The sequence below is a fragment of the Canis lupus genome, chromosome 12, assembly GCF_048164855.1.
Source record: "Canis lupus baileyi chromosome 12, mCanLup2.hap1, whole genome shotgun sequence".
Lineage (NCBI taxonomy): Eukaryota > Metazoa > Chordata > Mammalia > Carnivora > Canidae > Canis > Canis lupus.
In genome coordinates this window covers 57,968,140-57,990,602 of record NC_132849.1, presented here as the reverse complement: position 1 = coordinate 57,990,602, position 22,463 = coordinate 57,968,140, and the positions used below count along the sequence as shown (strand labels likewise).

The 22,463-nt window shown below is 52.2% G+C and overlaps 1 protein-coding gene across 3 annotated transcripts in view; it reads left to right on the top strand.

Moving 5' to 3' along the window:
- Positions 1–2,391: 2,391 nt before the first annotated feature.
- HPCAL1 (hippocalcin like 1) overlaps positions 2,392–22,463 on the top strand; it is a 113,174-nt gene continuing 93,102 nt past the window's right edge. The window contains exon 1 of one of the 3 annotated variants that reach the window (XM_072771100.1): positions 2,392–2,512. The gene's annotated coding sequence lies outside the window, so the exon portion shown is untranslated. Of the gene's footprint in view, positions 2,513–3,345; positions 3,616–14,596; positions 14,638–22,463 lie in introns of those variants that run through there. The other 2 variants (XM_072771099.1, XM_072771101.1) reach the window with 2 other exon arrangements.

Here is a 22,463-nt window from a genome sequence, read left to right as displayed (position 1 = left end):
CTATTTTACCATTATTTTTAACTAGTATTTTTCCAAAGCCTGTATGGGCCCAGCCCAGTGACACTGAATCTGTCTTTTGGACTTGGCTGCCCCTGATGCTAATATGTGTCCTTGGACATTTCCTTTCTCCAAGAGTGTGATCTCATCTGTAAAATGTAGTAATAATCTCAAGAATGTTGGGAATAGCATATGTAAAAGTGCTTCGAGAACAGTAATGTCATAAAACTAAGTCAGATAGTATTAAGAATAGTCAGACTCACTCCTGACTTTTAGTGTTTACAGCCATATAACTGTAAATAGAAGGCACACTGTATATACAGCATGCCACCTGTTAGGTGTTGAACTGTTCCCCCATAAAGATGTTGAGGTCCTAATCTCCAGTACCTGTGAACCTGACCCTATTTGGAAACAGTGTCTTTGCACGTGACCAAGGCCATTAGAATGGGCTCTTGTCCAATAGGACTGGTGCCCTTATTGGGAAGAATTGGAAACAGAGGCAGACACACACAGAGGAAAGGTATTATGAAGGTATGGGGAGAAGACGGCCATCTCTAAGCCACGAAGCACCTGAGCCTACAGGAGCAGGGGACAGGCTCGGGAAAGATTCCCCACCAGGTCCCTCAGAAGGAATCAACCTTGCTGACACATTGATCTCGGATTTCCCAGCTTCCAGAACTCTGAGACAACACGTCTTGGTTTGAGCCAGCCAGCTTGTGGTACTCTGTCGTGGCAGCCCCAGGAACCTAACAGAACACCATACCCCGAATTTGTTTTTTGCTTTGCTCTAGTTCATGAAATTCAAAAGTACTTATCGAGTAACTACTATGTGCCCTTCCTCTGAAAGAATAAAAGGAAGAGGTCAGGTTGTATCTCACCTGAGGGAGACCCTGCTCCTTTAGAAGTTCAGGGAAGGGGGAAAAAAGTTCAGGGAAGGGAAATGCATAGGAGCTGAGAGGTCAGAGCCGGTGAAATCTGAGCGGAGCCCTGAGGGGTAGGTGGGTTCCAGATGGGTGGGAGAGAAGGGCCCAGGCAAAGGCCCCGAGGCCCACTGATAGGCGGGGTCCAGGATGTGCCTCTACCCACCTCTGTACTCCCTGAGATTCCTCTACCTGCCTCGCTCGGGATCTACTGAGCTTTCCCCTCCTCCTTATATTTCAAGACCCAGTGAAACCGTCACCTGCTCTGTGAACCATTCCTGACCCTCTCCCCCATGAGCTGATTTTGCGGCGGGGAGAGGGGGCACGGCGAGCTATAGCGCAGTCCTCGATGACGGTGTTATCATGCCCTATATGGATGTCTGTCTGTTGCCCTGTGACTGGGCTGGGGAGACCCGTGCTCTGAATCTGTGGCAGAGACACTGTGATGTGCTCACCCAAATGACCGTTTCCTCCTGGGCACAGAGGAAGGCTGTGATTGCCGGACCCCTTGCAGCCCGGTGGCACCAGTTCTGGTCATTGACTGCGGACCCATGTGATGTGTGCCTCCTCCAGGCCTGGCTCGCAGTGACCTCCCACCCCCACCCGGAGACCCCCAGCTCGCACTATCCCCTCCCTTGTGGCTGGCTGGGAGTCAAGGGGTTGGGGGAGACCTCAGAAGCCCTGAGGGAAGAATCTCTAGATGGGAGAGATTCTGGTGGAATCTCCAGATGGAAGCGGCTGGATTTCCTGAACATCGGGAGTGTTCCCCGAGGAGTCTTCCCCGAGCCCTCTGACTTAGCCCTGAACCGCAGCCTGAGTGAGAAGTGGGTCTTACGCGTGACCCCAGCAGCACTAGCCTATGCCAATCAACCCAGTATCTGCAGTCCCCCTGCTGATGGGCCTGGGCTTGACACGTGGCTGGGGGCCTCTCACCTGTAACCCCACCCTCTGCACCGACATACTCAGGGAAACCTGCTCAATGACCCTGGCCCCTGGTCTGCTGAGAAAAAAGGGTGCTGCCCCTGGGTACCAGAGCTGCTCTGTGTGACATCACCACAGCCCCATACCGGTGACGGTGACGCGGGCGCTCACAGTCATTATTGTATTTAATCCCCACAGCAGGGCTGCCTAGGAGACTAACTCCCTCTGGGGTTGCCTTTGCCATTTGCTTGCTGAGAGAGGGGTCTGGGCTCAGACCACCTTGCCAGCCAGCAGAGCTCCCCCTCTCAAGCCACCCACCAGCATTGCTCCCTGCAGCCTCCTGTGTAGTGGGAGTTCACTCACCGTGTTTTTGTGGAGGAGGATTTGCAGGAGGATTTGAGTTTTCCCCTAGAGACGCCAGAAAGACAGTCTGTCTCAGCCTAACACTAACGCCCAGCTCCACATTCAGGGCTGTTTCTGTGGTTACCTTTCTTCGGGGATGTTTGGGGTGGGTGGGTGGTGGTAGTGGTGGGTGTGTGTATATATTTGCTTTTTCCAGGGCCCAGATTTTCAGGAGCTACTGGGGCGAGGGGTTCTGGGAAGCACAGTCCCTCATTCCTTCCCTCAGGGAGGTGCCTTCGGAGGGGGACAGAGGAAGTCTACAGGAAACACAGGTTTGTCTCTCCCTGCCACCCAGGCCGCCTGTGTCTGGGACCAGGATGTCAACCAAGGACCCGCAGCCCGTGAGGGAGGGAAGGGCCCCGGAAGAAGCCTGCTCCGCCGCCTGTGCATTTTATAGGTGGGGAAACCAAGGCCGCGGGAGCCTCAGGGACTTGCTGAAATCGCCCAGAATTGGCAAAGGCAAGCAGAACTGGAACTCAGGCGTCCCTCCTCCCGGTCCTCCGCTCCTTCCCCGAAAGAGGCAGGCGCGGTTGGTAGGGCGTGTCTGCGCAGGGGACTGGCGGTGAGGGTGCCAGAGGGCGCTGGGAGACAGCCTGGGGCGACTCCGGCCTCTTCCCTTTCTGGGCCACCCGGGCCGCACTTCCTGCAGAGGCCGGGGAGGGGGGGCGCGGAGCTGGCCCCTCCCGGTGCCGCCTCCCCGCCTCTCCCACGCCCGCAGGCCAGAGGCCAAGGGTTAGGGAGGCGGCACCGGTGCTCGGCTCCGCTCCGGCCCCGAGATCCGCCCGGGACCGGGACCGGGCTGGGGCCCGGGCGGGGCGGAGGGTGCAGCGGGGAGCAGGCTCGGAAGCCCGCACCCCGGGGCCGGGAGGGGCGTGGCCAGGGCCGGGGGCGCGACCCACGCAGGCAGGTGGGCGGGGCCGAGCCCGGGGGCGGGGCCGAGCCCGGGGGCGGGGCCTGGCGGGGCGGGGCCTGGCGGGGCGGGGCCTGGCGGGGGCGGGGCCGCAGGGAACTCGAGCGCCGGCCCCGCCGCACGCCCCGCCCCCGGCCCCCGCCTCCGGGTCCCGCCTTCGAGTCCCTTCCTTCCCGGCGCTGGCAGGCGGGCCGCGGCGGCTGCAGGCGGCGGACGGGCGGGCCGGCGGACGGGCGGGCGCCTCCACCTCGCTCGCTCCCTCGCCGCCGGCTTCCTTTTGTCTTTCTGGGAGGCGATGAGCGCAGGGCCGGCGCGGAGGCTGCGGGCGCTCGGAGGCCCGCGCTCCTAGCCACCCCTCCCGGCCTCGGCGCGCTCGTCCCGGGCAGCGGCCCGCGCCCGCCCCAGCGCCAGCCGCGCCGAACTTGGGCTCGGGAAGCCGGCGGACCGCGTCCTGCGCCGGAGCAGGTAGGGCTGCGGGGAGTGCGGGCGTGTGCACCGGCGTGAGCTGCGACCCGGCTCTCTGCGTGTGCGCGCGCGCGTGTGTTGGGGTGCCTCTGTCTGCGTCGTGGAGTTGTGGATGACCGCGGACGGTGCTGTGTCCCCGGAATGGCGTGTCCTAGTGGGGATCCGTGTGTACAGTGGGTGTGCACATTTTGGGCTGCGTTTGTGGAATTGTGTGTCGGGGCGCAGTTGCTGGTGTGAGCGGCTGCGCGTGGGGCGCGGGTGGCGGGGTGGGCGTGGGCGGGCCAGCCCTGCCTGCGGAGCCCTCTGGCCCCCGCCGGCCGGCGCAGTGCGGAGCTTCAGGCCACCCCCCCCTCCCCGGATCCCGGGGAGCTAGCGCGGGCCTCTGGGCAGCCTGGGTTCGCCCCGCCGGGGGGCAGGTCCCGCAGCCCACGTGGGTGGCAGGTGCGCTCCCGCCAGGGTAGGGGGCGGCGGCCATCCTCTCCCTGCTCACTAGGCCCAGGGGCGACGGCCGAGCCCTGCTCCGCAGTTAGGAGCCCTGGCCTCGCCGTGACCCGCACTGCGACCTGAGCCAGGCACGCCACCTTCTCTGGTTGAGGTTTGCTTCTCTCCCTCGGGGTCTCTCATGACATTTAAAACGAGAACGCGCTAAAGATAGCGCTTGGCCCAGCGCTTGGCACACAGTAGGTGCGTAAGTTAATTGCATTAGTGTCAAAGAGTGTCTCTTTTTTAATCCTTTTTTCCCCTCTTTATCGTGGGTGGTGCTATTACAGCCCCCTCCCGCGAATGTTGTGTGCCTCCCTCACGGCCCTAACTTAACCGCGAAGCACCGAGATTCGAGAAAGTTTGGGCTGCCGGGTGCGCCGCCAGCTCTGCGCACCTCCCGGGCGGCGCCGCCTCGGGTCTGCAGGAGCGCGCAGCGCCCAGCCGCGAAGGCTCCGGCGCCCGAGCTGGGGGTCCCTCTCCTGGCCAACTGCGGCGGCGGCTACTGGAATCGGGAGCCTTTTTGTTCAACAAGTGCCTAGTCCCTGGGGCTTGCAGCTCGCGGAGTCTGGCGGCAAGGGCGTGAAAGTGGCGCTCCCCGCAGAGACGGACCTTGGGCTCCCAGGGCATCCCGGCCGCCCGGTCAAGCAGAAGGCATCCCCACCGCTCCCGGCCAACGCCGATTCCCCCTGGAGGGGGGTGTTTGCCAGAACCGCCAGTCCTGCATTGGGGCCTGGCGCTGGACACCCTCTGACCCTACCCCCACCCATCCAACTGCGGCTCTGTTGGATCAGCCTCGCGCAGAGGAGGCCAAGGGCCAGTGGGATCCTTCCTCCTAGTCAGTCCTACACCTTAATTTTTAAAATATTTAGTTTGAAGCCTACGGCCGTGTAACATTGAACTGCAGTGAATGTGCGCACCCTCTAAGCACGATTCACTCTCAGGGAGAGTCCTGCCAACCGCAGCATATCGCTTGCTCAGACCCAGCGGGGCCAGCTGGCCCTGGCTGCCCTGCTGCCTTCTGCCAAAGCTGGTGATTCCTTCCCTCCCTCGCTGTGGTTTTTTTCTTCCTCTCAGGACCCTTCCCAGTCGGAAACACAAATAACCTTTCACCAAGAGAGCTGTGGACCTCATGGTGCGTGCTGCTCTCAAAATGGAGCATCTGCATGGGATGGGGCTGGGGGCATGGAGATCATCAACTGGGCTGTGCGGAGGCGTGGGATGCATTTCCTGGGATCACCTGCTCCCGGTGGGTGTGCTCAGGGAGCTGGAATCCTTTGCAGGCTTTGATGACACAGGAGCAGAAACCTCTTGCTTGGTCTGTCTTTACCAGCACCTTCTGCTGAGGCCTCAGTGGTAATGGCAGGCCAGGGGATCAGGGGACCTGGATAAGCCAAATTTTCATCCGATTTGGTGTCAGGGCACACTTAGAATGCAAGCTGCTTTTTCTGTTTCATAAGATGATTTTATATCCAAGAGGAGAAAAGGGCTTTTCATCTGAATCCTACTCTCTTTCCCATAATCAGATTGAATAATATTGAAAAAAAAATCAGGCTGGCTTCGTCAGCTCAGAAGACAGATCAAAAGCTGGGGTATTTGTTGTTGTCGTTGTTGTTTTGTATTTTCCTGCTTAAAACCAGCCCTTTGTCTCAAGCAAAGCAGTGTTTTGGCCCTAGATCTATTTCTGTTTCACTTTTGAGAGCGCCTGTAATTACTGAGCTCTTGAGGTTTTATTGGATAATGTGCCAGAGGGAAGGCCCAGGGGCTCTGGCTCTCACTTGCCGTGGGATGTGGTGCGTTGTAGCCTTGCCTGCTCCCTTTGGGTTCCACTTTGATGCTTTTCATAAGGTGGAAAATAGATGTGAATGTGTGATAATAACTTGGGACACCTGGCATTGGGAATCAGATGCCTGGAAGCTCAGACTTGTGGAGACACAACAGGTCAAAACCCCAGAAGAACAGAGATTTGCCCAAACCCTAGCCAGTGATCCATTCATTTCCAATAAGCCTTCTAGAGGGAAACTCTGAGATATAAAGGAGCTTGGACTAATTCCTTCAGAATTTATCTTAATGCCCCTTTCTGGCCACTGGGTTGTACAGAATTAGAAATACAAGCTGTTGAGTGACAGGAGTGGACTCACCTCTGCATACAGTCCCCATCCAGGCCTCCTCCTTACCGAGCTCTGTCTCTACCTGGAGCTGCTCTGGAGTTTCATCATGGTAAAGCAGTAGTGCTGTCTTTCTGGGCTCAGACCCACTGCCATTGGGGCTCCACATGCATGGTTCCTAGGGTTGCCTTTTCGCAGAAAATACCCTATTGTGTATTTGTGTGTGAGGCAGTCTGTCTCCCCCTTATGCCTACCGTCCTTCCTTATACTTCTTCTAAGACCTAGTATTGCCACTCATAAGTGGTGAAGTGCCCAGGTCACTTAGGAACCAGTGTTAATCCCTGATACTACCAAGGAGCCCCAGAGTTTATTTGGCACCGGAGAGTAAGCTATTTGGCAGCTGAAATTTTATCTAGATCAGGATCAGGTTTGTGTTAGAATTTAGCATTCCAGCAAGCCTGAAACCAAGCTTGTTTGTTATGGGATAATGCTTCTAATTTGTGAGTCGCTGGCCCAGGCCTGATGGGGGATTATGTGTATTTTGCTAGTTTGTCAGCCCTGGATGTCATTGTATGTGAAGGGAGGGCACTTGTAAACTTTAATCATGCTCTGTCTACTTTGGGATTCACTATCCTCCCATAGTCTCAGTGGGTTTCTTTGGTGTTTTCATGCCCATGTGTAGGGCTGTGCATCTGTGCATCTCACGTGGCTTTTGTTCTCTTCCTTTGGGGTTGAGTTTCTAATCAGGGGACAACAGGTCGTGGTGTATGGAGATAGATGGCTTAGGGGCCATCTTGGTGATTCTTGCTCCATGGGGAAAAATGTTTCTTTCAAATCACTTGGTACCAAACAACAACAACAAAGAATGGAATCTGGTGACATGGGTTTTAATGTAACTTCTGGTAATCGATACAGTTTGACAGGTGAACAATTTCTTAGGCACTGATGAGCAAGGTGCAAGTCTAAAGAATTTTTTTTTTTTTTTCCATCATCAGGAAAGCACAGTAAATCCTTTAGGAGAGCCCTGCCTTGGCCATGTCCTTTCAAGTATAATTGAATTTCAGAGGCAAAGCTTCATATCTCTGCATTTATGAGGTATGACTAACTGAAGACACTTTCCGAGAGATCTCAGGCTCTCTTCCTGTGGCAGCCCTCCCCTGCCAGCAGCAGGTGGGCAAAGATGCCTTCTTGGGGCTCTTTTCATTTACCTTTATAAGCCAAGCGCACCCCCGACACCTGCTAATCCAGCAGCTGTGTTTTCCGGATATTTGTTGCTTTTCAGCTCTTGAGGTGCAGTTCAGGTTGGCAGGAAGCCAGGAGCCGGGTCGGGGTGCTGGCATCCATCCCACCTGCCTCACTAGATGAGAAGTTTCTGAGGAGCCAGTGATGGGTCTGTGACCCTTGGCTGAGAAACACTTGGGATTGTTAAATTCGTACTCCCTGGAGGAAGCCGCCGTGATTCTGAAGACAGGGAGAAGGCTTTTGGGGGTGCGTGGTTCTCCTCGTGGAAGTCTCCCGAGATTGCCTCAGTACCCGGTGGCCCAGCTGAAATCCGTCCTTGCTGCGTGCCTCTTTTGGCCATGAGGGTGTCCCTTAGGTGCTCTTCTAGTGTTTTCCTTTCAGCTGGGCTCACGCTGTGCGTTGGCGGCCGAGCAAACCTGAGCTCTCCCTACACCCAGACCCATGGCCCTCATCATGCAGGCTCCATGCTACTGCACATCAAAGCAGAGCCCAGAACTTCCTGCCACCCCCAAGCCGGTCCCTCTACCTGTTGTAGTGAATGACTTGCCTCCTCCATCATTACAGCTAGAAATCTCAGGAGTGTTTTTGGGCTCTTGCCCCCCTCTTCCTCTGTCCATAAATCATGATGCGGTCAGTCCTCTGTTGTCCTGGTTCCTTCTCTCTGTCCCCAGGGCCCCCCTGTTCCTGCAGAGCAGAGCTGTCTCATCCCTTATCCTGGGTCCTGGAGACCCACTTCCAGTCCAGTCATTGCTGTCATCAGGTCCATGCTGAAGACAGATTTTGTCATCTCACTCAGCTCTCTGGCCAACCACCCACTCCGAGTTCATGCTCTTGCTCAGTAAGTGTTCTTCTGAACACCTGCTGTGTGCCTTGCACTGAGCAGAACTCTGAAAGCCCCATACAGGCTTCCTGCCAGAGCTCAGCTTGGGCTGGGGGTTGGGAAGACCTCCAGAGGAGTCCTTAGAGCTTGACAGGGGCTCCAGGGAAGCTCCACCCCCTGGGCAGAGGGGGCATGATGTGGGCTTGGGAGCTAACCTTCCAAGCTGTGCTGGGAGGGGTGCAGGTGTCTGGCGGGTGGGGAGACCGCGAGGGTGAGGGTAGCCGGGTTGCCACAGCACCTGCCTTCTCTCCCACCCAGACTTCTCTATGTGCTAAACTCTTACTCATCCTTGAAAAAAAATTTTTTAACAGCTTTATTGAGATATAATTCATATACTGTGAAGTGTACCCATTTCAAATGTACAATTCAGGAATTTTCAGTAAACTTACAGAATTGTGAAACCGTCACCACAATCCGGTTTTAGAACCTTTGCATTACCCCCAGAAAGCTCCCTCCTGCCCATTTACTGTCACTCTCTGTCCCCGCTCCTACCCCCAGGCCACCAGCCAATGGGCTTTGTGCTTCTAGATTTGCCTTTTCTTCCTGCCTCTCATTTTATAGATACGGCTCCAGGGCCTCTTCCCTGAGGCTTTCCTGGGGTTTTCCAGTGAGAGTTGATTGCTCCATCAGGCTGATCAAATAGCCTGGGTGGTTGCCCACCTGTGGGATGGCCAGCTCTGTGACGCAGTGACTGTGTCCATCTGGCCCCCTTTCCTCCCCTAGCACAGCGCTGGGTGCCTGGGGTGCACACAGGGCCTGTTGGCTGCGCTCAGTGAAGTTGCTTCCCTCACATTTCTTTTGTCAGCTCCTGAGTATCCAGCAACGAGTTAAAATTTAAAGTACGAGGTGGGGGTGGGGGAGTAATGATGATGTGGGGCGAGAACATGTGAGGCAGAAGAGGTCAAACCCATTATTTTTTAAAAATATTTTATTTATTTATTCATAAGAGACACACAGAGACAGGCAGAGACACAGGCAGAGGGAGAAGCAGGCTCCATGCAGGGAGCCTGATGCGGGACTCGATCCCAGAACTCCCAGATCACAACCTGAGCCAAAGGCAGATGCTCAACCACTGAGGCACCCAGGTGCCCCCAAACCCATTTTTAAAATTTTATCTATTTATTTATTTGTTTATTTAATTTATTTTTAAAGATTTTATTTATTTATGATAGACATAGAGAGAGAGAGGCAGAGACACGGGCAGGAGAAGAGGCTCCATGCCGGGAGCCGGACGTGGGACTCGATCCCGGGTCTCCAGGATCACGCCCTGGGCCAAAGGCAGGCGCTAAACCGCTGAGCCACGCAGGGATCCCCCCAAACCCATTTTTTAAACAAAAAAATCCAGGATGCCCAGAGCACAACAGCTCACCCAAAGCCGTCGGCAAGAAGTAGAGGAACCAAGAATTAAGCCAGGTCACGTTCTCTCCCACCCCCGTTTGGTAGTAAGGATCTGCTCTTCTGGGGCTCTTCCTGGAGTGTTTAGTTTTTCTTGTCATAGCCTCCAAGCCACATAAATTCTGTGGAGGGCACAAGCGGTACGTAGCACATCTTCATTTGCCCCAGTGCTTGGCTCACAGCTGACCAGGTAGGAGTGACTTAAGTATGCGTGGGTGCAGGGTCTCCTGGGAGACAGACGGACAGAAGCCCTGGGAAGGGGGTGCACTTGCCCGGCTTGTACATTTCAGAAGACCTTCTCTTCTTGGGTTATTTTTGTAAAATAAATAGGAAAAAGCAGAGGAGGAGACCCCATTTTACAGATTGCAGATTGAGTCACAGAAATTGCCTATGCAGTGTAGACAGGTAGATCTGGGCCTGGTGTGTGGAGACCAGGTCACAAATGGTTGCTCTCCACTGTATGTTAACTAACAAAATTAAAAAGACAACCCAAACAAAAAAGAAACACTCCTATAGGAGGCAAAACAAAACAAAACAAAACAGAAAACACAAATAGCCCCTCTCTCCTAGCGAGGCAGAGAACATTCACAGTGGGCAGCAAGAGTGTCTTGTTTCTTTCTGAAGATCAGGGGTGTTGGGGTCCAGCAGCCCTGGTTTGAGTCAGGCTCTGCTCTTGTCACTTATCAGCTGGGTGATGCTCTCTGGGCTCAAGTTTGCTCATGTGCAGGAAGGGGTTCCGGGGCCGCGTTAGACTATCACAGGGAACCTGGACGTAGCGAACCCATGGAGTCTTTGGCTGGTCACATGTGTGGTAAGTGGTGGTGGCCATTGTTGCTATTTAAACGTTCTTGGAGGGACCCCTGGGTGGCTCAGTGGTTTAGTGTCGGGCTCTCTGCAAGGAGCCTGCCTCTCCCTCAGCCTATGTGTGTCTCTCTGTCACTCATGAATAAATAAATAAACCTTAAGAAAAAATAACGTTCTTGGGTGGCAGTGCCTCCTCTGTCACTAAGGATTTCTTTTCATATTCAGGTTTATTAGGCATCTTTTTGACCCAGACTGTAGTAGCGAAGCGTTTGATGTGAGAGCCTGTGACTGTGTGAAGGCTCCCGGAGGGGAGCTGCTGTGGGCCGCGACTGGGGGCTGAGGAGCCGCCATTTTGGATTGCCCAGCTCATGCCTTCTGAGAAGCCTCTCTGAGGGTCGCCGACACAGCCGAGGTGACCCCAGTTCAGGGGGCTGCACGAAGACATAGAGGTGAAGTCATTCCTCAGACCCAGTGAGGTCCCGACCTCTTGACCCCCTGCCTTCTAGAACACTTGGAAGCATTTCTTGAGTTTGCTTGTGAGCGTGCTCATGTGCCTATGGCTGCCCGGGGACTCTTGGGAACCCCGGCAGAACCACGATTCTGTGCGGCCGTGTGTATGGATCACAGCACTTTTTCCCCCTCCGGCAGCAAAATGCTCAAGTCTCTGCTTCCTTCCTGTGCGTTTATTAGACACTTCCAGAAAACAGAATTGACGACAGCTCCCCACCCCTCCCTGTCACTCCCATCCTTTCTCTTTGCTGTGCTGTAATCCATTTTTGAAGGGAAGTGAGAACCTCTCAAGATCCATCACCTGGGTTTAAAAACAAATCATTCCCAACACCGTACAATTTTCCATATTTACGTGTGGGGCTGGGGGGTCAGTCCTGCCAGAGTGGTGTGCGATGTCTAGAAAAGCCTGTGCCCCAACCATGGGCCCGAGGCAGGGCTGTGGGTGGGCAGGACTGGTGGCTTTCTCTCTCTCTCTCTCTCTCTCTCTCTCTCTCTCTCAGCCCTCTCCAAAGCGTGGGGTGGCAGTGGCAGGAATAAGACTTTATTAAAAATCCTCAGTCATGCAGTGCCAATCCCATGCTTGGTGACGCAGCCTGGACAGTCTGGCTCAGCTTCCACGGGTGGGAGATGAAATGTGGTGGCTGCTTTGGCTTCTTTGGGTGTCTTTCTTTTCAGTGAGTGAAGGTAGAAAGAGGCCTCAGACAGATGTTGACGTTTGGCTTTCTTTCATGCTGGACCTTTGGCACTTATGATCCATTCTTATTCTCCGGGGAGTGTTTGTCCCTCTTCTTTCTCTCTGAAGATGGGATGAAAAATTGCTACTTTTATTAGCATATGTTCTTGATAATATGCTATTATCTGCCCTCAAAACAATATGGCCTCAGTGATTGTTTTCAGAGCTAGCTGTAAGGTGACAGCTTATGCATTTGGGAATGATTTTTACTATCACTGGAGGAAGTACGGGAGGCGAGTTGTAGTACAGGTGAAGTCCAGGTTTTCTCGGCCGGGGCCCCCCAAGCAGTGTGAAGATCTCACTGCGGCCCATTGCTCCTTCTCCCTGTGCTTTGTCCTGGGTCACATGCCGGCTTCTGAGTACATCCACATTATCATTTTCACCATCACCACCCCCATCATCACCACCATCACTATCATCCTCCTCCTCATCATAGCTATCCCCATCATCACCACCATTACCTCTATCACCATCTTTGTCCTCCTCCTCATCATCACCACTATCACTGTCATCCTCCTCATCATAGGCATCACCATTATTACCACCATCACCACCATTGCTGTCATCACCATTCTACTCCTCCTCACAATCAACACCATCACTATCATCCTCTTCCTCCTCACCATCATCACCATCACTGTCATCACCACCATCATCATCCTTCTCCTCATAGCCATCAGCATCATTACTACCATCACTATCATCACCATCCTCTTCACCATCACCACTATCACCATCACCACCATCACCATCATTTTCTTCCTCCTCCTCCTCCTCATCACCATCACTATTGTTACTATCACCATCCTCCTCCTTCTCCTCTTCATCACCATCATTACCACCATTACCATCATCATCATTACCATCACCACCACCATCACTGCCATCACCATTGTCATCTTCCTTATCATAATCATAACTATCAACCACCATCATCAGCATCACTGTAATCATCATCACCTTTACCACCACCATCACCACCACCATCCAGTCTCTACCTTTGGTTCACTGCTTCACATAGCCCATTTCTGTTGAATTAAGGGTTCTTTGCTGGCAGGTTGTGGGAGGACACCTACTGTGAGGAGGGTAATGAGGGGGAATTAGTACAAGATGATGGTAGGTATGGAGTGGATGATGGAATGTTACTCTAAAAGAGGCCTTATGAGACTCACTAATCTGGAGTAGTCTTGGAAAATCCCACCCGTGCTAGTTAATTTTATATGTCACTTTGACTTGGCTATGGGATGCCCAGATAACTGGTAAAACTTTATTTCTAGGTGTGTCTATGAGGGTGTTTCTAGAAGGGATTAGCATTTGAATTGATTGATTAAAGAAGACCCCCCACCCCCACCCCACTCCCAACAATGTGTGCAGGCATCATTCAATCCACTGAGGGCCTGAATGGAACAAAAAGGCAGTGGAAGGTGGGATTTACTTTGTCTGCTTGAGTTGGTGTGTCTGTCTTCCGTTGTCCTTGGATGTTAGTGCTCCTAGTTCTCAGGCCTTTAGACTCTAACTGGGACTTACACCATTGGCTGCCTTGATTCTCAGACCTTTGGACTTGGACTCAATAACACCAGCTTTCCTGGGTCTCTGGCTTGCAGATGACAGGTTGTGGGACTTCTCAGCCTCCAAAGTCACATGAGTTAATTCTGATAAGTATCCTCGTATATGAATCTCTTATTGGTTCTGTTTTTCTGGAGAACCTTGACTGATAAACCACCTATTCTGCAGGCCAAGGAGAGAGCCAGTGGTACCTATTCTGTTGAGCTCCCCATTGCCCTTCCAGGGAGGACAAATTTGGCTCTCTATTGTATTCTCCAGGCCCTTTGCTGCCCCTCTTCACCAGTGCTGGCTGGAGCCTGACCTTGCTCGCTGGACACTGTGCTTGTTTGCCTCTCCCAGGACAGTGGGCCTCTTTGCATGTAAGACCTTGTGATTTCTCCTCCGTGGCCCCCCCCATTCCTGGCACAGAGCCTGGAACAATGGATGTCCAGATGTGTGGCTAAACCACCACTCCCTTCCCTTGACTGTAGGATGGTGGGAGAATTGAAGTATTTATCCTTAACACCTTCGCCAGAGGGACTTGCTTTTGCAGGCCTGAATGTGTGATTGGCAGGTCATTGTTGTTTCCCATGCTCATCACCGAGTGGTGAATGTTTTACCTGTTTGCTAAAATTGCAACATGGTGGTATAGAAGCCATCGAGGCTTTCTGGGCTGACAGAACGATCCCCATCTGATTATCCATGTCTGGCTCTAACTTGGTGTGTGTGTAGTTTTTCTTCTCCAGATCTCAGTTTCCTTATCAGTTGGAGCTCAGGACTGGGTAACCTCTACATTGTCTGTCAGCTCTGTGGGCCAGGAGAAATGTTTAAAAATGTATACTTGAGGGGCTCCTGACTGGCTCCGTCCCTCGTGCATGTAACTCTTGATCTCGGGGTCATGAGTTTGAGCCCCATGTTGGGTGTAGAGATGACTTAAAATAACATCTTAAAAAAAATGTAAACTTGAATTTTAGGACACATCCAACATGAAGCAAAGAGAATTTTCTTAGCTAAACCGACTGCAAAAAAAAAAAAAAAAAGAGAGAAACAGAACATTTTAGAACACACAGATACCTTAGCAACTGCCATCTCAATCTCAAGAGCCGGCACCATAATTCAGAAGAAGCTGAGCGTGTCAAGGAACAAATTTGTGGAGCACCAATGAGAAGGAAGGGGAAGGGTCAGAGATACTGAGGTTGAGGGGGTGAGCTCTGTGTGTTTCATCCACCCCTCCGTCCATTCAGCAGGTTCATATACATGTCCCAGGACCGGTGTTGTATGTGAAAGAAGCTGAGATGAAGAGGATGGGCTCGAGTACAGAGGAGGTGAGTGATGTCAAGGGGAGCACAGAAGGCTGGCAGCCGAGCTAAGTTCTTAGGCTCTGGATCTGGTGCCTGATTTAGAGGCTGTTCACTATCCCTTTGAGAGGACACGCCCAAGGAAAACCAGTGCAGAGGATGCAACCCTCCTCTTTGTCATGGTGCGACTCTCTTCTTTCTGGGAAGCCCACTGATTAGCAAGAAACTGGTGGACTGAACTTTTTATTGTTGTTTTTTAAAAGATTTTATTTATTTGAGAGAAAGAGAGAGAGAAAGAGAGAGCACAAGCAGGAGGGAGGGCAGAGGGAGAAGCAGACTCCCCGCTGAGCACGGAGCCTAATGCAGGATTCCATCCCAGAACCCTGGGATCCTGACCTGAGCCCAAGGCACATGCTTAACCGACTGAGCCACCCAGGCGCCCCTGAACTTTTTGTTTTGACTAACTGTGAGTTAGGGGGAATTAGGGAATATTATAGAAGACAGGGAATTGTGTTATAGACAAAAGTATGTATTAATGCAAACTCCTGAATTAATTGAGTTAATGAATTATTAAGAATTCTTTGAGGGGCGCCTGAGTGGCTCAATCGGTTAAGCATCCAACTCTTGGTTTTGGCTCAGGTCATGATCTCAGGTCGTGAGGTCGAGCCCTGTGTGGGGCTGTGAGTTCAGGGCAGAGTCTGCTTGAGATTCTCTTCTTCTTTCTCTGTCCCTCCCCTGCTCTATAAATAGATAGATAGATAGATAAACAAACAAACAATAAATAAAATCTTAAAAAAGAGTTCTTTGAAATGAACACATTTGTGGTTATAGGCTGGTAGGTTTTTGCTAAAGGGGTTGAAAATGAGCAATTTAAACATTTCTCCTAAATATGTGACTGGGAAGCCAGGTATAGAACTATTTAGACAGTTTCATTCCAGTTATGTTTGGGAGGGGAAAAAAAGTTAGAGAAAACAGATGAGAAGGGCATACACCAAACTTTTAACAGTGGTTGACTCTGATGGGATCATGAGCGGTTTTTCTTTCCTGGTTTCTCATATTTCTCTACATTCTGAATTTTTACCAATGGGTGTGTATTACTCTTGCGCTGAGGAAAAAAAAAGGTTTTAAAAGGAACCCCAAGGACACATTCCTCTGATAACCTTGTTTACCTTATTATTTGCTTAGCAAACTTTCTTTTTAATATAGTCAGACTGGCTGGAACCCACAAATTCCATAGTTGTGATGGTTTGGATTAATGGAATTTATCATAATGCATCATTAGAATTTGCTAATTTCATCTAAATTCGATGCTGAGTAACTTTATTAACTAGAATATGAAAAAAAATATTCTGAGCCTTCCTAGAAACTTGCCATTTCAACATGGCAGAGGGTGGAGTTTGTTTATTGTCTAGAATATGTTTTTTCTTTTTTACTTGGCAGACCCTTCACCACTCCCTGTGCTGCTCCTGCCTTGGACCTTGCGTTGACTTGGGTTAATGTTGGGTTGGTGTTGGGTTGGTGTTGGGTTGACTCTTTATTTACTGGCTGAGAAGCAGGATCCTCTCAGTCCTTGTTAGGGCCATGCCTGACTTTTGGTGGTATCCTTCCAGAGGCTTCTTAGGCTGTTATTTTTTTGGAGGTTTGATCTGTCTGAGTCAGCAGTGGAAGAGTATGGAGTTGAGGCCAATCATCAGAGAACTTGGCTGATATGAATAATTAATTTCAGGGTGAATGAGGGAGAGACACTGGTGGCTGGGCTGGCTCTCCAGGCAAATAATACCGCTATATAATGTGAAAAACTAGAGGTTGCCTTTGCTCCTAGCTCAGTGTCTGCGTCTAGTTTCTTGGATTTGAAATTTAAAAAAAAATCCCATCTTTATAGTCTGCTGTCCATATTTCTGATCTTGAGCAAGAAAATACTTGTCAGCAAAATTCCACACACATCTGGTAAACTATTTCAGGATCTGAACCATAAGGAAACCATGTTAAAAAAAAATTAGGATGGCTACAGTGTTCAGAAATTATTATTTTTGAAAGCTGGGTCCTCAGTTTATTGTAGGATTCGGCACAGAAGCAGGAAGGAAACCCTCCAGTCACTGGAAACAGGTAGGTTACCATGGAGACTGGGTGTGTCCCTGTGGTTTCCTGGGTATCCCAGTTGTCCTGGAGAAGGAATAAGCCTGACTTCTATTTCTGAAATTGTGCGCGTGAACGAAATTTTTCTAAACAAAGGTTGCGTTTTGTGGACTTACACTGGTGATTTCTGACATAATTTTGCCCTCCTTTCTGGTTGCCTAATTATTAATGCTGTGTACCCTACCTTTCCTGCCAGAAACTTGAAAATGCATCAAGAGAACACCTACCTGAAACAATAACCAGAACAAAATCTTTTAATAAAGCTAAGGACTCTCTCTTTAGTGTGAACGATGACTACTCAGTACAATTCGGCAAATTAGTTCAACCCTTTTATATTGTGCGCCAAGCTGGGCTCCAGGCCCTGGGGAATGACAGTGAGTGGGATGTTGGGGGTCCTGCCCCTTGAGCTTATGCTATGGTTTTGACCCATAATAGAACAACATGAAGCCAAGGAGGGGTCCTGGGCCCATCCACTCCTGGCTCACACTGGCAGCTAGTCCCCCATAGCATCAGCAGCTGGAGGCTCGTGGCCGGCATCCCTGGCCTGTCTCTGTCTCTCTTGCCAAATGTTTCTTTGTGGCCACTTCAGCAGAGGAAGTCACGTCCACTCTTTGTCCTCCCTTCTGCAGGTCTGTGTCCCTCCCTTCTGGCAGGGACCTCAAGTGGGCTCGTCACAGCCTGAAGAGGCTACATGTGGGCACGGGGAAGAGCTGGTGGCCACACAGGACATTGGTGATGTTGAGGGCACGGCAGGCTCCAGCCTCTTTGCATGCCGTGATTTGATCAGTGAGCTTGGTCTTCATGGCCGCAGAGGATGCTGTCATCTGAACAAGAAAACAATCCTCAGGCCCCCAGTGGCCTGGGCTTCGAGGAGACTTCCTGTCTCACCGAGCCACAGAGGGTGACTCCAGACTAGAGATGTTTCTTCTTGTTTTTTGTCTTTTTTTTTTTTTTTTTAAAGTAGGCTCCACGCCCAGCATGGAGCCCAACGCGGGGCTTGAACCCATAACCCTGAGATCAAGACCTGAGCCGAAATCAATAGTTAGATGCTTAACCGACTGAGCCACCGTAGAGATAGCTGAGCGGCCCTAGAGATGTCTCTTCTTGACACTGGACTGACTTCTGTTCTAATGGAAGTAAACAGACTGTTGTTTTCAAAAAGAAAAAAGGCACCTGTATGGATTTGGTCAGCAGCCACCATCGTCTTCCCCACGCAGGTCCCTTGGGTCTGCTGGAGCACTTCCCAGTTCTTCATCTGAAATGGGAATTATAAAACCTCTCTCCCAGGATTGTTGTAAGAAATAGCCATTAGACTTCTTGTAAACTCTAGAGTGCTGTATTTGTGGAAGGGCTATTGCCATCATCATCATCATCATCGTCGTCATCATTATCATCATTGATCTTTTTATATTCACATCCTGCAGCCCCTGAATACCTGATGGTCTAACAGGACAGGTCTCCTTGCTGGGTCTTTATCCCCACCCCACCCCCACCCCCCATGGAAACTGAATTCTGAGTCTTCTGATCTTTTCTTTTCTCCTAGTCTGGGGTCAACCTGTGGTTCTCCTTTCCCTCCTGTGAGGTGTCAGCCCACAGAAGAGGCCCAGAGAACAGATTGTCCAAGACTCACAAAAGACATGGAAATTTGTACTTGCTCGCTCATCCTCTGGGACTGTCCGATCAGCTCCATCTTTCTGCCTGCCAGGCAGGGGAGTCACCGGCTGAGTGTGTGTCGGGCAGCCTGGAAACTTACTGGTCAGATTAAAAACACTTGTTCAAATACAGACAGTCCAGCGTGGCTCGTATCAGGGTATGTATTTAGCAAGCAGCTCTCCCATAAACCTGCTCCCGGCTTACAGCCAGCTGTGTGGTCACCTTTGTTGGGGACCAAGGGTGAGGGTGGGGGTGAGTGGGGCAAGGACTGGGGGTATAAGACTCTCAGGGATTTTTTTCACTCTGACTTTTGCCTGCTAAGTGGAGCTGGTCCTGGGGTGCAGAGTGCTCCCCGTCTTGGATCTTGGGTCTTGGTTCATGGGGAAAGAAAACACGCACCTTGACTCTCATCGTTCGCATCATTTGAGAAGAGAAACTCTCCTCCCGCAACCTGGCGAGCACCCACACATCCTTCAAGAAGCTAGTGGGGCTTCATGTGCTGGTTGATGCCTTTTCCCTGGCCTGTGCCCTGTGCCCCTGTACTCGACTGTCATTTTATCAGTGTCTTTTAGAGGCAATGACATTAAAAAATAAGTCTGTTTTCCCAGCAGACAGAGTCCCCTGGAGAGTGGGGAGACCAAACACGACCCCATTCATCTCCATTCCCCCTTAAGCTTTGCATTGCGGCTGTAACTGGCCCTTGCCATGGAGGGACAGTCAGTGGAGTTGTCGGTAGTGAGCTCCAGGTGAAGGCCCCCAGGTGAGCCCCCCACACTTGCACCCCTTATTCTTACAGCCCCAGAAACATGCCACCCTCTCCAGCCTGGAACTGCAGCTCACTTAGAATGAAAATAGTAGAAGCCCAGGTAACTGGCACCCCCTAAATGGCCCTTTGCCGCAGGCAGTGAGAATGAGCCCTCATTCATTCATTCAACATGCAGTTACCACGGGTGCCCGCTATATGCCAGGGATGCGAGGCACCAGGGACGTGTCTGTCCACGGCAAAAAGAAATCTCTTGGAACTCACGTATGCTTCCATCGTCGCCACTCCCGCACACCCTGAACTAACACACAGAGCATCCTAATCAGATTTATTTCTTAATGTGACACGAGGATGATCTAAAGGATGAAATTCAACGTGCAAAAGGTCCTCCCGTCTTCTCAGAAAAAAAAGAGAGAGAGAGAGAGAGGATTAAGCCAAAAGGTACTTTCAGAAAGTCAGTGAAGGATTTTTCCAAACAGGAAAATACGAAATTACTAGCTTCCTTCATGCTGCTGTAAGGGTCCCCTGATTTAAAAAAACTCACTCACCCTGTTGTTATTAAGGGTGAAACCAAGACGTTTAGTTATGTAAAAGCCAATTAAAATAAATTAAATGCAAATACGGTGTCATTGTAATGTAAATTCTGAGAACCGGATCAATCAAAGGTTGTGGAAATGCCAAAGTTGTTAAGACTTTGGTTGCCATGACAACAGTGCTCTGTTACGAGTGGTCTGTTCCCCGGGAATTCTTCTGGGCCTGGGCCTGGCTCTGGCAGTGACTGCATCCCTGGGGGCCAGCGCCGAGCTCTCTGGAGGCCGGCCAGGCTACCTGTCTCATGATCTTGGGAAGAAAGCCACTTGCCCCAGGCCTCAGTATCCTCCCCTAGGGGCAGCCACTCGGTGGCTCCCAGTGTCACATAGTCCTGCAGCACCTCTCAGAAGTGACCGCGCTAGTTTTGGGGATTCCGAATTGGCATGCTGGTTTTCTGGCCGCCTTTTGGGGAGAGCCGAGGGAGGGTGGAGGAGCTGCATCCTGGTCCTGCTTTGTCTGTTTGCACTGACCTTGGCTGCGGGTGCCATCCTTTGTCATCTTGGCTACTGGTCAGCGAGAACCTACCTGCTCTGTTGCTCTGTTTTTGGGGTGTGTATGTGGGGGGGGCGGGAGTTGTTGGGATTTGACCCACCAGCCTCTGGGGCTATCATCATGTTTCAGGTGAGGGATTTACAGACATATTGGGAGGGCTCCCTGTTGAAGGTGTCAGGGCCCTAAGGCGGCCGTGTCAGGATTTCCATGGGCTCCTGAGGACCAGGCAGAGAGGGTGCTGTGTCCCAGGGAGGCCCGGAGGGGTCCACACTTCTGGGCCTTTCCCCGTACCTGCTTCTGCAGAGGCTTGCCCAGAGCTGGTCCCAGCCACCCCTCCTTCTCCAGATTCCCACTGACCAGCTCTCTTAATCCCTAACACGGGGCCCAGAGTCACCATGATGTGTTTTTTGGGGTGTCCCTGCAAAGAAGCTTCCTCACATGGTATGTGCTTTTAGGACATCGAGATCCAGAACTGTGAATGCAGATGAAGCCTCTGCTCTCTTTGCTGGGAGGAGGGCCCAGAAGCATCTGCTCGGTGCCACCTGGCCGACTCACCATCCCGGCCCCACGCTCCGGCTCTGCGGCTAATTAGTGCCTCTGTCCAGGTCCTTATGGAATGGGACTTGACGGGGGACAATGGTTGGGAAATGATGTAGCAGCTGGGGATTTTTAAACTCTGTAGGAACTAGGTTGCTGCCCTGACAGTATTTTACCCTCCACAGAACAGTGTGACTGTTCACACCCAAAACAGAGCGACAGTGTGACCGTCCGGTGGAACGGGAGACCCCGGAGAAGGCAGAGGGCATGAGATCGAGGGCTGCGTGTGTGCCATGGGCCACGATGCGTCCCCTCTGTGCCCTGACCAGAATTCCCCTGGGGGTGACTGCCTGCCAGGTGCCCACGGACCACCTTGGGGGAGCATGACCCCAGAAGGCAGCAGGTGGTGCTGGAGGAGACAGGTGCACTCCTAGCCTGGGGGGGGACAGGGGGGCCTAAAGCTTAAGTAGCCACGTTTTCTTGGAGTTGCTTCTCAAAGTAAATACAGAGGGGATCTCTCTGCCTCACACGGCCACTAGCAGATGCTGCCCTGGCTCCCCTGTAGTCGATGGGGAGGTGGGAGGTTGGTTTTAGAGCACGTCGAAGGAGCCTGGCGTGTCCTCTTCATCATCCTCAGGCTCTGAAAGTAGGTGGTGGGAACCCTGTGGGTGATCCTGCTTTCGTGGACCCTTGACCTTTGAAACTCTTTTCCTTGACCTCCAGAACCTCAGGGAGGGGGTCAGGGGCTGTAGGTGGGACTCTTGGGCCAGGAGCCAGCGAGCTGGGGGTGCGCCGGCCCGTGTGCCTCCACCTCCACCCCAAGGCCCAGCGCTGTCGCCTGTGAGTTAGGCCCTGCCCGCTTTCTGTGACTCGGGGTGGGGGGGTGGGGGGTGAGGCTGGCTTCAAGCCCCTGGTGCCCCACGTGAGGGATCCTCTCTCCTTCTCAGCGGCGGCGCTGATAAATATATGAGACCAGTCGTTTCTCCCTTTGGGGAGAATTGGGGCAGTGTCACTTGACACATATTCCATCTTTTCGAGAACACTTGCCCCTCTTCCTCCTCCCGTGCATTTTGAAGTTGGCTGGTGCTTGCTAACAGATGCTCCGGGCTCTCAGCCTGGGCCGCTGGCCACCGTGTCCTCCCCCAGATCCACCCTGCGTTCCAGCTGGGTTGGACTGTCGCCATCCCGCAAACACACACATCGGTGTGTCCTTCTGGCCTCCAGCTCTTTTGTCTTCCCTTGTCCCTCCCCCACCAAGCTAGCGTGAGCTTTTTGTCCAGGTGGCCAGAGCACATGGGGCTGATCCCTACACTAGCCTGTGGGCCCCATACCTTAGAGGGTGATGGTGCCAGAGCCCCTCTGCTGCAGCGTCCCCAAGGACTGAGCCGAGCCCATCTGGGGCCCGAGCTGGGGCTCATCCTTGCCCCATCCAGCATGTGGAAGGAAGGGCTCCTGTCGCCCGAGTCTACCTGGAATCCCACTTCACTTTCCCATCACTCCTGTGATTTGCAGCCATGGCTAAGAGCTGGAGAGACACCTGGCAGCGTTCTAAATTATGTTAGGATTGCAGTATGAGTGTTTTGTGGATAAGGGTCCTGTCACCCCAAAAGGTATGAAGCAGCTCCCCAGGGGGTATTGTGGGCCTGCTATAGGAGGGACCGCGCCCCTTGCTTTTCTTGAT